The 15181-nt window shown below is 41.9% G+C and overlaps 1 protein-coding gene across 8 annotated transcripts in view; it reads right to left on the bottom strand.

Moving 5' to 3' along the window:
* Nucleotides 1-15181, bottom strand: part of LOC141503366 (putative P2Y purinoceptor 10) — a 67143-nt gene that overhangs the window by 13954 nt on the left and 38008 nt on the right. For 3 of the 8 annotated variants that reach the window (XM_074208603.1, XM_074208602.1, XM_074208606.1), the window contains exon 1: nt 12047-12205. The exons of 1 other annotated variant lie outside the window; for it this stretch is intronic. The gene's annotated coding sequence lies outside the window, so the exon portion shown is untranslated. 4 more of the 8 variants (XM_074208607.1, XM_074208605.1, XM_074208609.1 and 1 more) reach the window with 4 other exon arrangements.

Here is a 15181-nt window from a genome sequence, read left to right as displayed (position 1 = left end):
AAACTCCAAGGAATATTGTAGCCAAATTCCAGAGTTATCAGATCAAGGAGAAACTATTGCAAGCAGCAAGAAAGAAACAATTCAGATACTATGGAGCCACAGTCAAGATTACCAGGACTTTGCAAACTCAAGATTAAAGGATTGGGGGCAACTAGGTGGTGCAGTAGATAGAGCACCGGCCCTGGAATCAGGAGGACATGAGTTCAAATCTGCCCTCAGACATCTAATAATTGCCTAGCTGTGTGACCTTGGGCAAGTCATTTAACCCTGTTGCCTTAAATAAAAATAAAATTAAAAAAAAACATTAAAGGATTGGAGGGCCTGAAATATAGTATTCTTAAGGGTAAATGAGCTTGGATAGTAACCAATAATTAACTACCCTAAAAATCCAACATATTATTTTATTCAAAAAGATAGTCAATGAAATAGGTAACTTTCAAATTTTCCTGATTAAAAAAACTCCAGAGCTGAACAGAAAATTTGATCTTCAAGTACAAGACTCAAGAGATGCCTAAAAGGGTAAATAAAAAGAAAAAATGTCCACCAATTAATTAGACAATTATTTACATCCCTACATGGGAAGAAAATAATTGTAACTCTTGAGAATTGTATTTCTATTACGACAGTTGAAAGGAGTGTACTTAGTGAGTGTGAGTATAAATTAGTTTTGATGATATTAAAAAAAAATAAGCCATGAAAAAAAAAAGGGTTATATTGGTAGAAGAGTATAAATCACATCACATGATGAGGCTCAGTGGACCTAAAATGATAGAGGGAAAGAAGGGAGTGTGTGAGCATTGACTGAATCTTATTCTCAATTAATTTGACTCAGAGGGAAAACATACACACTCAATTGGGTTTAGAAATTTATCCTACCATATGGGGAAGTAGAAGGGGAAAGGGAAAAGAAAAAGAGGTGGGGATTGATAGAAGGCAGGGCAGATTGGGGGAGATAGTAGTCAAAAGCAATATATTGATGAGCAGGGATAGGATGGAAGGAGAGAACAATGTATAAATGGAGGAAAATGCAGAGATATTAATCATAACTGTGAATGAGAAAAGGATGAATTTTCCTGTAAAACAGAAGTAGATAGCAGAATGAATTAAAAATTTGAATCCTACAATACGTTGTCTACAAGAAACACATTTGAAGCAGAGATATACACAGAGTAAATAAAGGTAACAGATAGAGCAGAATATATTATGTTTCAACTGAAGTAAGAGCAAACTACTTTGGAGTAGCGATCCTGATCTCAGACAAAGCAAAAGCAAAAATAGACCTGATTAAAAGAGATGATAAAGAAGTAAAGTATATCTTGCTAAAAGGCACCATACAAAAGAAATAATAGCAATAATAAACATATATTCACCAAGTGCTATAGGATTCAAATTCTTAGAGAAGTTAAGTGAGTTATAGGAAGAAATAGCAAAATTCTATTAGTAGGGGAATTCAACTTCCCTCTCAGAATTAGATAAATCTTACCACAAAATAAGCAAGAAAGAAGTGAAGGAAGTAAATAGAATTTTAGAAAAGTTAGATGTGATAGAACTCTAGAGAGAATTGAATGGTGATAGAAAGGAATATACCACGGTGGCTAGGTGGCACAGTGAATAGAGCACCAGCCTTGGAGTCAGGAGTACCTGGGTTCAAATCCGACCTCAGACACTTAATAATTACCTAGCCATGTGGCCTTGGGCAAGCCATTTAACCCCATTGCCTTGAAAACAAAATCTAAAAAAAGGAATATACTTTTTCTCAAGGGTATATGGCACCTATACAAAAAGTGACCATGTGTTTGGGCATTAAAAACCTCACAATCAAGGGCAGAAAGGCAGAATTATTAATGCATCTTTCTTAGATCATGATGTAATAAAAATTAAATTTAATAAAGAGCCATAAGTAGTCAAAAAAGTAATTGGAAACTTAACCTAATCTTAAAGAAACTGAGTCAGGGATTGAAAATAAGACTTTTTAGTAAGTGCCTTCAATTACAGCTTTATATTCAATTTAATGATTATTTATTAAGCCCCTACTGTGTGTCATGGCACTGTTCTAGGTAGAACAAAGACAAAAGGAAAAGAATTGTCCCTGACCTAAAGGAGCTTACATTCTAAGTCTGAAGAAAAAAGCAAAGGTGGATAGAACACAGGACTTTGAAAGTCAACGGCTCTGGATTTGAGTCCTGTCACTACTTACCAACTGCTTAACCTTGGTCAAATCCTTTTTCCTCTCTGGATCACAGCATACACCTATGTAAAATGAAGAGCTAGAAGTATAGGATCACTGAGGTCCCTTCCAACTCTGATCTGTGATTCAATAAAATGATAGCTTTGGGACCTCTTGCTTGCAGACCCAGGGCCAGTACCAAGGACAGTGAACAATTCCTGTCTTTCCTCTCCCAGGAAAGGGACTGAAGCAATCATTATAATTCATACTTATTTCTCTATTATTTTAAAGTTTTCAAGCAGTAGCCCTATGAAGTAGGCAATATAAGTGTTATCATTACCTTCACCATTTTACAAATATGATAATTGAGGCTCAGAGATTTAAGAAACTTGCCATGGTCACAGGCAGGAGTGGGTTGGTAAATATTTAGGTGAGGGAGGAGGAAAAAACACTTTCAAGTTAGTCTACATTATTATCATTTTTCATCTTCATTTTCAAAAGTCTACAATCAATGAAAACAATTTCTGAGGTGTACGTGCTCTTAGTGCAAATTTAATTATCAACTCTTGCTAGCTTAGAGCTGGCTCCAGCACACCTGGCTCACATTGTTGTTTGACAGAGTCAAACCTGAGATCTAAGCTGCATGATTCCTAGTGTAGCATTTGAGCCGTATCTGCCTTTGGCCTCAGAAAGCACCATTTAACAGGTTCCTCAGCATTCCTGCAATGTCCTTTGGACAATAAAAGCACCTGAGCCCAGCTCTAGCAAGGAGGGAGTCACCCAAACTTAATCAGCAGCCAGTGTCAACTGGCAACTGTCTCTTTTCAAGCCTTGGGCCCTAAGAGGTGTTTTTGACTACAGATAAGGTTTGATGTCTGATGAGCCACGAAATAATTTGCACCTGCTTTGGGTGACTTGCTCTCCAAACCACCAACAAACTTTTTACTGATGCATATTAACATCCCAGAAATGCCCAGGCCCCTCTGGAGATCAGCAAAAGCCTCATCTAAACCACAAAGGGCCTCAACCAACTCCCTTGCCAACAGTTTATGACACTTATCTAAATCCTGCCTGTCCTTTAGAAAAGCTCTTCCAGCCTTTAGAAAAGCTCTTCCAGCCTTTTCTAATAGTCCCCAGGTAGAATCAGCATTCTAACTTGGTCTTCCTCCTCTCAGGATCTTTCCTCTCCCTAACTTCTTACTTTCAATCACTCACCCAGGCTGGTGGAGTCTCCCTTGCCTTCAATGCCACCATTTTAGCAATAGCCAGCCAACTAAGTGAGCCTCCTGGCTCCAGGGCTTCCTTTCTCTTACTTCTCTAACACATCTGTCTGAGCCTTCTTCCTAAAGTACAGTTCTGACCACATCATTGGTTTCCTCCAAAACCTCTATTTTCACCTGAATAAAGTAGAAATTTCTGAGAGTGATATTCAGGCCCCTCCATAAGTTGACTATCTTCTTTCTATTCAGTCAGATCTCATCCTGTTCTACTTAATGTGTGACTCTGAGATCCAAACTATTTTTCACCTATCTTCTCTAGAGAAGGACTAAACTAGAGAGGTGGACAGAACAACTGTGACTCCATAGGAGCTACAGTAGGAAGGGCACAGGGTCTGAAGGAAAAGGATGTGGGTTTAAAAATCACACCTCTGCTTCTTACTGCCTTTTAGGATAGCTAGGTAGATTGCAGTAGATTGAGTTCTGGGCCTGGAGTCAGGAAGACTTTTCTCCCTGAATTCAAATCTGGTCTGAGAAACTCACTAGCTGTGTGACCCTGGACAAGTCCCTTCACCCTGTTTGCCTCAGTTTTTCTCATCTGTAAAATGCGCTATGGAATAAAATGACAAAAACCACTCTAGTATTTTTGCCAAGAAAATTCCCAAATGGGATCATGAAGAGTTTGGGCATTACTGGAAAACATCTGAACAACAATTAACTTGAACTTTTCTTGGCCTCATTTCCCTCCTCTGTAAAATCAAAGGATTGAACTGGATGACCTTTAAGGTTTAGATTTATGACCTCTCTAAAACTATTACAATAGTCACAATACTTGGATCCTTCCAGCCCTCCCATTCCATTTACTAAATTTTCTCCCTCCCTTATCCTGAAGGGAGAAAAAGCTTAGGGGATACCTCCCTATTTTTGCCTACTGTTCAAACCATCCCCAGGCCCCAACCAGATGAAAGTGATCACTCTCTTCTTAAATTTCTTGGAAAAGTTTAGTTCTCTAACACTTACTGTGGATATTTAGGTACCTCAACCTACAGATTGTGTCTGTCTATCTCCTGTGTATCCACAGCTCTGAGATCAGAGCTTTACTTCCATCTGAGGTTAAGTCAGTGTTTGTTGAATGTATTGCATTGCTTCCAATATGTGAAAATCCTTCAAACTTTCTTTCCATTTTCCTTTTGGCATTTTAGGTTCCGGTTCTGGTTCATTGCTACCTCCCATGGTGCTGCCTCCCCAACCAGGCCATCTCATGCCTCTCTGGAGCAACCCCCCCCAATTCTAGCAGTCTACATATACACACATGGGGAGGAAGGGAGGGGAAGTGGGGTGGCTGCTCAGTGGAGTCTTCCTCCTCTTGATGGCTCCAGCCCTTCCCCTCCACTGGCTTCTACCCCTTTGCTGAGCTGAGCCAGACTTAGAATCAGGGGCCCAACACACCATTGTTTTATGAGGGTTTCCTCTGTGTGTCTCTTTCCTCAACCACCCTGTGAACTCATAAAGAGAATAATGCCCAGGTCTTTGCCTTCTTCTATAGCCCTAGCACCCAGTGCTGGGAATAAGACAACAATAAGGAAATACTTCCTCTTCCCCTGTCCCCACCCCCACCCCATGCCATTTCTGTAGGGCTAATGATTTCTCCCTTCTAGCTTGCTTCTCTTTCAAATGAAGATAATAATACCTGTACTATTTTCCTCATTTTCCTTGTATTGTGTAGAGTACAAAGCACTAAGGATGTGTATTATTTTATCATCACTATTGTTATTAATAACTAACTGTACTAATGATTAATTAAAAGAAATGCAAATGAGGACAATAGTGTAATAGAGCTGTTATTCATCTGTGTTTGGCTCTCCATGACCCCATTTGAGATTTTATTGGAAAAGACCTCTGACTCATCTAAAGATGAGGAAACTGGGGGAAACAGGATGAAGTGACTTACCCAGGTCACATTAGTGGATCTGAGGCTAGATTTGAACTCAGGTATTCCTGATCCCAGGCTTGGCCCACTATACACTGCAGTGTCAACTAACTGACTTTGAGAGAGACAGAAGGGATCTTTTTAAAAGAGGAAACTGAGGCTCAAGTGATGTAGGGAAGATGTGACCTATCTGGGGAATTCTGTTGTTCAAACAGGGTGAAAGGACTTGCCCAGGGTCACAACAGCCTTGGATTGTTTACCTTTCCTACATCTTCTCCCTTTCCCCAGCTTCCGGTTTCCAGCTACTTGACCTTGGCCATTAATGAGTCAAGCTTACAATGGCTTCACAGGAAATGATATGTTAGACTTAGAGGTCATGGACCTTGGGATAGAAAGGACCAGTAAGTAGCTTGCCTATTGGAGAATACCTGAGCCAGGGGCTACACCACTCCCCAAGTTCCATCTTTGTCCAACCCACTACAGAAGCACATTTAAGAAGTGCCACCCCTTCTGTTCTTCTTGACTCTATCTTAACCTTGCAAGGATCTCTCTCTCTCTCTCTCTCTCTCTCTCTCTCTCTCTCTCTCTCTCTCTCTCTCTCTCTCTCTGTCTCTCTCTCTCTCTCTGTCTCCACCTAGCCTGTCCTCCAAGTGCTTACTGCTTTTCTAGAAGGAGAAAAGTTGTTAATCTGTGCAGTTTGTAAACCTTCTAAAATAAATCCTGAGCAGTTTTAAATCCCAAGAATTATGTGAATTCATTCACTTTTTACTAATTATCAGTCTCTCTTTGGAGACACTGAATCTCCCACAACACAAAGAGGTGAGGCAACTTGTTAAGGATTGTAAGTAGGTCCGTTGATATTTGATCCTAGAAAATCTTTTTGATTTTATAGTCTCAGGTCAAAGCTGGGAAGGAAAAAGGGCAACACCGGAGATCTTTCGAGTTAAATGTCATGCATCCTGGTTTTGCTACTTTACTGACTGTAAGTCAAAAATTAAGAAGCTTCAGTAACCCTCTTTGAATTCCTGTTTCTTTATTTCCCAAATGAGAGGGTCAGTTCAGCTGCCCTTCAAGTGACCTTTCATGATCCCATAATCCATAGGAGCTTAAGAATTCAGTCATCAGCTCTTGACTTCTATGAAATCAGCTAGAGCTTATCTAAGGAAAGCAGAAGCTGAACAAATTCTAGAATGGGAGTTATAAAATACTGAGTACTCAGTCTGTAAGGAGAATATGCTGGTTGTCAGATACAGAGGTATAATGGAAGAGAATGTGGTTTGGAAATTAGAGTATTTGAGTTTGAATCATAACTCTCATATATTTCTTTACTATGGGACCCCAGGCTAGAGGTTTCCCCTCTTGAAGCTTCAGTTTGTCAAATGAAAAAAATGATAACCTGCAATCCCTATCTTATAAGGATGTATAAGGACACACTGAAGTTGAACTGTACCCATTTAACTATCTGGTAGCTTTGGTCTCCTAGAGAAGATCTAGACATATTGTGAGACTAAGGAGACTGGTATGAAAATGTGTTTCTATGTATGTGAATACATACACACAGAAACACACACACATACACACACACACACACACACAGCAAACTTCTCAAGCACAGAAGAGAAAGTTTCTAAATCCCAGAGTCTGCACTAAAATCACTAAAGGAATCACTAGTTTTTAGGCATAGAGAAGCCTGGAGTTATCTTTACAAGGAAAGGTCATGTGACCTTTGGAAGAGTGGGTGGGCATCAAGCAGTCTATAAACTTGAAGTTTCAGTAAAGGCTTCACACTTGACTGATGAAATCTTGGCAACACTCTCACTAAGGAGGCTCCAGTTCTGAAACCATTAGTAAAACATCTGAGCCTCAGTTTCCTCATCTTTCAAGAGGAAGGGAACTATTTTCTCTGCACTACCTCCTTGCCAGGGTTGCTGAGAGAGAAATGCTTAGCAAATAATAAATCATTAGAAAAATGAATGCAGAACTAGAATGGGAAAAGGCCCTATGAAGTCATCTAGTCCAACAAACTCATTTTCCATAGGAGGAAACTAAGACCCAACAAAGTTAAATGACTCACCTGAGGTCTCTGAGGGTACATTTGAAACTAGATATTCAGTCCTTAGAGCCACTGTACCAGACTGACATGTAAGCATAAATAACGGACCTATTCTATACTTATGAGTAAGATGCATTTCACCTCAAAGTTCTCTGAATTATGCTTGCAGACAGCTCCAACTGCAGGCAGGCTTTGGAAACCACTGGCCACCAGGGGTCAGAGCTGTGCCAAGACAGAAAGGAGAGCCTTGGGAGGGAGATCATGGAGTCCAAGCCCTCATTTCATGCTCTCCCCAGTGTGGCTCACTTGCCTCCAGAGAGGGGAGTCACTCCAGAAAGGTTAGCCTCAGTTACACCATTCCCTCTTGCTCTCTTCCAGGTGCCTGTGGCTTCAGGTTCTCACCTAGAGATATTGGGTCCAGGACATGTGCCCTCATTGGGATTCATTGTAGCTGGTCCCTATGTGGCATTATAAAGTGCTCCCCTACTGATGCTTGAAATTTTACAAATAGAGCTTCATTCCTTTGTATTAAGCATTACGTTTTCCAGTGCATCCTCTTTTTGATGCCAATGATCCTTGAACAATTAAATCATTGACCAGTCAGTGAGACTGTGTATGGACTGTCTTATATTGTCTTTTGTGACAGGAAAGACACAGGCAGCCCAGAGAGTTAGACCTCCCTGACCTCCCTTCCACTCCCCTTTCTGTGGGAGTGACAGCATTTATCAACTTCATCAGTTTTGGGGTAGAAGGTGGCCCATCAGGAGAATCTCTCCCCTTTCTTTCCAACTTTCCCCACAGCAAGGAAAGGAAGTCTCATCCCCATTTTCTAGGGTGAGGAAAGGGTTATGTAGGGGTGTGACTTGCCAAAAGACCAACGTGCCTCTCATGTTTGATCAATGAAAACCGCTAAAAGGGCACATAAATTCAAATACCCATAGAAGGACTGTGGGTCATGAATGAGCCATCTGCTTGAAGCAGAGGGACCCCCAGTTTGGTCATTAAAAAGCCCCAGGTGTGGCATCCAGAGTTGGGTTTGAAGCCTTTTCTGAGTACTTTTTTGGGGGAAGGGCAGGAATCCTTTCCCTCCCTGCACCTCAATTTCTTCACTTGTAAAATAAGGAGATTGGATCTGATGTTGACTGAGATCCCCTCTGGCTCTTAATTCTCTGCTAGGGCCCAAGTCTAGCAGCTGCACATGGAAAGATCTCCAAAATCATTGGGTGCAACCTCCTCATTGGACAGGAAGGAAATTAAATGACTCAGCTCTGGGCAGCAACTTTGGAGTCAGAGGACCCAAGTGAAACTCCCAGCTCTCCCACTTCTTGCCTCTGTGACCTTAGCTGAGTCCCATTTCCTCCCTGGATCTCAGTTTTCTCATATTCAAAAAGTTTGGATTCAATTCTCTCTGATGTTCTTTCCACCTCCAAATGCATGTTTCCCATTCCCATTTTGCAGGCAGTCACAATTACGGACTATTTGAACAAATCTTCTAAGATTGAACCATTTCGGGATGGGGGTGATATATTAGCAGAAATTTTTTTTTTTTAGTTTTACAATTGATTTAAATCGCTGGCTCACACCTTCCACTCCAAGAAGTTACATGGCCTTATTTAACATTGCGCCTCCTCTGCATCTGGCTAGAAAAAGCCATAGAGAAGGATACTTAGATGCAGGGAAGAAAACTGTCCCTGCATCAACCAAGTCACACACAGCATTAGCAAAAGGGTCTAAACGAAACCTAGGGCTAGCTCTCTTCTACCCCAGTTGGTTCTTTTCCTTAGGGTCAGAATCAACCGGTACCCAAAAGCGAAAAGGGATCCAGTTTCTGGAAAGCACAAAATGTCCTACCTCAAATATGGGGTAACCTAGTCATTCCCGTGCTCAGTAGCTGTGACACCTGTTTTTAATGAGGTGGGTCCAGGAAATCCAGACTAGGGGTTGTTAAACCTCTCAGTTAAAATGCATGTACCTCAATCCCTCCCAACCCCCCCCCCAAGCTTGCAAACCGGATTTCAGAACTTCTGGGTTCCTTTCCTTTGGGGTAACTGATAGTTGTTTTTTTATTAGAAAAAAGAGAAATTACTTACAAAATGTTTGCCTGTGGTCATGAAGCTGACATTCTGTTCTCACGGAGGTGTGGCAGCCCAAAAGAGTTCAATGTTTTCTAAGGAAGGTCTTGAGGGTCTCTACAGGACTCAAGCCCGATTGTCATTCCTATTTCCCTGACCAAGAGACTTCCTTGAAAATAGCTCTGGGAAAAAGATTCTCATCCCCATCCTCATTGTATAGAAAAGGACACTGAGGCCCAGAGAGAGGAAGAGACCTGCAGAAAAGCAAATGATTGCCTCCTAGTGGGCCCTCTGGACCCCTCTTAATTAAATTCTCCAGGTTCTGTTTTCTCTCCTGTTCTAATTCTTCAAATGCACTCAGCTTACCTATGCAAGTATTCTGAAGCATATGATAGCAGGTAAGGGTGGAGAAACATCTCAGAATGAATCTTCCCTCCCAAATGGCCAGATCAGGCACATTGACAGCTCTCTTAGATGACAACCAAGGTGTATAATGGAAAGAACACTGAATCAGAGGGCAGAAAGGCAGGACTCTGCTGTTAACTCAGTACAGGATGGTAAAGAAGTCATTTCCCCTTTCTGACCCTTAGATTCCCCATCTGAAAAATATCTGGATTTTACAGCTAAGATTAAATTGGTCTACATTAGGGATGCATAACCTGGGGTATGCAAACCTATTCTTTAAGGGTTTTTTTTTTTTGCAAGGCAATGGGGTTAAGTGGCTTGCCCAAGGCCACACAGCTAGGTCATTATTAAGTGTCTGAAGCTGAATTTAAACTCAGGTCCTCCTGACTCCAGGGCCAGTGCTCTATCATGGCGCCACCTAGCCACCCCATCTGTAAACCTATTTTAAAAATATTTTGATGACTATATCTAGATATAAAAGGTTTCTTTTATGATCTTACACGTTTTATTGTATGCACTTAAGATTATTCAGAGAAGGAATCCCCAGGCTTCACTGATCTGTCAGAGTGTCCATGATACCAAAAAAGTGAACAACCCCCAGTCCAGCTGGACCAAGTAATCTCTCAGACTCTCTTCAACTCTAGCATTCTATATCCCAGGTTTCTACCTCTCTTCTTGGGAAACTATGCTCTACCACAGACTCATTTTATTCTCTGGTGCCATTGAGTTAAATTCACACTGAGTATCCCTTGGGTCTTCATGAGCTGCTGTTGTGATCCCTCAAAAGTAGCCAGAGAAATCCTGGAAGAAACTTCCCCTTGAATGCCATCTCTCTTACCTGGAAGTCATGCAGCTTGACATTCAAGCCATTGATTCAATGTGAATTGGGCAACCTTCCCAGGTGAGCCCAAAAGGGAACTCCCTGGGGCCCAGAAAGGTGGAGCCATGCTCCACCTGTCTGGACTAGAAATTGTTCCTTACAAAGTCTGCCACTATGAATGCTCTAGTAACATCTCCTAACCCCTGCCCCAATATGCCTGGCTTCCCTTTCTATCATCAACAATTGCACCAATTTCCATCTACTGAAAAGTCAAAACAGTCAGGTAATAGAGGTTGAGATTATTTTTGGTGGGAGTCTTGTCAATGAAAAATAAATGTGACTTATACCTGCTAAAGTAGACAGCTACTCCCAGAGGAAACGCCAAAACCTGTTCTTGTTCTCTCCCAACTGGTCATGGCCCACCCTCAGGGAGAACCTCTTTTTGACTCACCCTGTAAAGTTCCTGGGTAAGGCCCAGAGAGGTGCTACCATTCAAGGATTCAGAGCTCACTGGTAATGAGAGGGGTAACCAGAGAACCCCAAGGAACATCAGAGTTGACTCTGGAGTTCACTGACTCAACTCCATTCCCTAGGAGCTGGGAGTTTGGGCTCCATCTCTAGCAGAAAGCAGAATGGGTCCCTCAATACAAAGCCAGGACTTTAGGCTAGAACTAGAGATCATTTTCTATCCTGGGGTTGGGGTCACCAGCTAGCCCCAAGAGATTTTCCATTCTAATTCAAAGTGCTTCTAGAACAACTAATGCCCATCCCTCCTGTCACACCTCCCTCCTGGTGATGTTATTTGATAGACTCCTACACAGCAAAAGTCTGCAACATGACAGATTTCATTTTTACAAATCTCTAGCGAAGCAGCCCTCATTTCTCTATGGTTTGGCACAGCATAGATTCTTTCCAGTCAATTATCCCAAAATGTGAAAACTGAGCCCCTCTCCTTTTTATTCACAGACAGGTGGAAAAATCAAATCACATCCCCTCTCTGGGACTCATTTTCCTCATCTAGTCAAATGGGAGGATTGAATTTAATGTTCTCTGTCCTTTCCAGCTGGGAAGTCTATGCTCTGAAACCTGCTCCCCTCAGTGAGTACTCAGAGTTGGACTCCATCTGGATCCCTGAAGCCAATGGGTGGGGAAAGGCTACCTGTTGCTTGGTCTCCTGGGCCTGGTCAGCTCCTTTGTTTTTGTGCTCTTCGACAGCTGCTGGGGCCTCAGTTTGCCTACTCCGGGAGGAGAAGAACAGAACCCTGGGGAAAACTTTCAGGTCCTAAGCTTACTAAGGCCCCTCCTCCTCCCTTGGCCAACCTTCATGGCTAGGCTGTTGGGTGAGGTCAAGCCCTGACCAAATCCAACAAGGAGACACTTACCCTGAGGCTCACCCTGGACTGGTGGCTGGGTGACACGGCATGAAGCCTGGGGAGCAGCAGTAGCAAGGTCCGGGTGACAAAGTCGCTTGCTGATAAAATGCACAGTGTGCTGTTTGAAGAGGAAGTTCAATGTGCGTGGTGTCTCACCACAGAAAGGAGCTGAAGGTATATGCCCTAGATAGGTGATGTCATTAACCCTTATTTATTCTTTGTTTCATTGGTGCAAAAGAATTCAAAAGGTCAGAGCTAGGCCTTAGAAAACATGAGGCTCCCATGTAGAACTCTCACTGGAGTCCTTTGGGAGTTTGAGTCAATTTAGGAAGTTGGGGAGACCAACTGGCTCAACTTTCTCATTTTAGGGTAGGGAAATTGAGGCGCAGAAAAAGTACATGAGCCAAAATCACCCACTGAACAATCTCATTTTATAGAAGAAACTGAAGTCCAGAGAAGGCAAGCAACTGGCTCCCAGTCACACAACTAACAATCAGTAGACTTGGGATCTGAACCCAGATCCCCTGACTCCAAATTTCAGGACTCTTTCCATTACTTCTTGTTAGAAACCAGAAATTGGCCAGAGGATAAAAAGTGAATTTTATTTTTGTCATTTAAAGCCCTTCACAGTGGCTCCAACCTGTTCTTCCATACTAATTTCACATTACTTCTCCTTGTATAAAGCTGTTCCCCATAAATGTTGTTCCATCTACTGCCTCAGTGCCTTTGCACAGGCTGTGCCTCCAGGCCTGGCATGCACTTCTTCCTCACATCCACCTCTAGGAATTACTAGCTCCATTCAAATCTCAAATTATGTCCTTTCCAAAATTAGATCTTTCTTATGTTCTCTATCCTAGTTCTCATCATTCTTCCATCTTCCTTTCCTAAATTATTTTTTACTTGGAATATATTTCATATTTACTATAACATGTATTGACTCCATGTTCTTTCCAGGAGAATATCCTAGAACCTTTTTTCCATTTGGGGTCTGCATACTCTTAATCAATCCTTCATGCAATGAGAGTTCCATTCAAAGTTTATAAATCACACAGGCTATAGATTTGCACGAACACCAACTATTCTGCTCTAGAACGAGGTATCTCGCTTGAACTTGAGAGAAATGAATTTGTGATAAAAAGGGATATACTAGGAGACCTCCATCTTAGAGAAGAAAAGATGCTCAGTAGCTCCTGGGTTGAAGGAGGGAGGAGGTCTCCTCTAGGCTTCTCCTCTGGACATAGAAGCACAGATTCCTTGTGTCAACCAAGAAGGCAAAGAGATCCCCAGTTAGAGGCCATCCCCCCATCCTATGGGCTCTGCTAGTATCCTGGAGCTTTCTACACCACTTTTATCCTCTACTCATTTTTCCCTATGTCTCCTTGAGGGCAAGGTCCATGCCTATCTCCAGTGTAGCCCTAGAACACATTGCTCAGAACTCAATCCCCACCAGGTACTTCAAATGCGTTTGCTCCAGGGAAGCCAGTGCTGAGTTCCTATCTACTCCTTTGACCACCCCAACCCCACCCTACCCTACTCCCAGTCATAACTTCTTGGCTTTCCAAAGAAGACATAGGAGGGAGGATGTGGTAGTCTCAGAAAGAGGAACGGAAAGCTCTCCTTTTCTTTGGGCAAAGCTAGGTACTCTCCAGCTAGTGGAGTGTGGCCAGTTGTACTCTGGGCCTCTGTTTCCTCACCTGTAAAATGAATATGAAAGTCTTTTTACAGCCCTAGAAAAATGATAATGATTGTCCCCAAAGGCTGATTTCTCTCTCCTCTGAATGTGGGTGCTGAGTCTGAGCAACCTCCTCCTTTTTGTATGGAATACATTAGACCTATCATTATTATGGAATTGGTTCATGGATGTTGACCACCCCCTTCTCTTGGACGCTCTTTTCTCTTGTCACCTGTAATTCTCATCTCTCCTGATTCCTCTCTTACCTGACTGATGGATCTTTCTTCTTCTCCTTTACTGAATTTTCATCCAGGTCATGTCCATTCACTGTGGGTATCTCCTAAGGCCTATCTTGGGCTCTCTTCTACTCTCCTTCTAATACTATCTCACACAGTGATCTTATCATTTCCCATGGGGTTAGTTAATATCTCTGTGAAAATGATTCCCAGATCTAAACATCCAATCTCAACCTCTCTCCTTGCCTCTAGTCTCACCTGTCCCTTATGACAAACTGGATGTTCCAAAGGCATCTCAAACTTAATATGTCCAAAACAAAATGTATTATCTCACCCCCACCCCAATGCATTCCTCTTCCAAAATTCCCCATTTCTAGTTAGGGCACCATGATCTTTCTAGTCTCTAAGGTTCATAATATCAGAATCATCCCTGATTCTTCACTTGCCCTCCACCTCCATATTCAATCAGTTATCATCTTATTAATTCTACCTCCACAATATTGCTCATATCGCCCCTTCTCTTTACTCAGGTAGCCACCACCTAAGTTTCAGACCTTTATCATTATTGTTATTGTCTTTCATAGTCAAAAAAGACCATGACATCAAATGATGACATGGCATGTACATTATATTGATTATAGTGAGAGAAATGTTGTGTAAAGGCATCCTTTTCACTGCCTTTTCCAGAACCATCTTCTTCCTGTGGCCTGATCTAATAGCAAACTATCTCTGGTGATGGCCTGAATGCTGTGAGAGACCTTGGTCTTTAGGATATGATTCCACCCAATATCATCAAGGCATCACAGCAGCATTTCAGACCTTTATCACTTTTCCCCTAGTCCATTGTAAATCTCCTAATTTATCTCCCTTCTTCTAGTTTCTCCTTTCTCCAAAACATCTTCCACTCAGCTACCAAACTAATATTTAGAAAACCGGTTCATAGGTCAGTTCATAAGAATTTTCTAAGAATACTAAATGCTATGAAGATAGGCAAAGACAATCCCTGCCTTCAAGGAGCCCACTTTCTAAGGGGAAGGCATCAAGCAAATAATTATACCCATTCAAAATATTTGTTATAAGTAAAAGGTTATCACATAGGGAAAGCATTAACATGGGCATAGAAAGTTGGGAAAGGCCTCATGTAGAAGATATAATTTGACTTGAATCTTGAAGAAAGCCAGGGAAGGTAAATGGTTAAGGTGAGAAGAGAGAGCATTCAAGAAATAGGGGACAGTC

Source organism: Macrotis lagotis, chromosome X (assembly GCF_037893015.1).
Source record: "Macrotis lagotis isolate mMagLag1 chromosome X, bilby.v1.9.chrom.fasta, whole genome shotgun sequence".
In the NCBI taxonomy this organism is placed as follows: Eukaryota; Metazoa; Chordata; class Mammalia; order Peramelemorphia; family Peramelidae; genus Macrotis; species Macrotis lagotis.
This window is presented reverse-complemented; position numbering and strand designations above follow the sequence as displayed.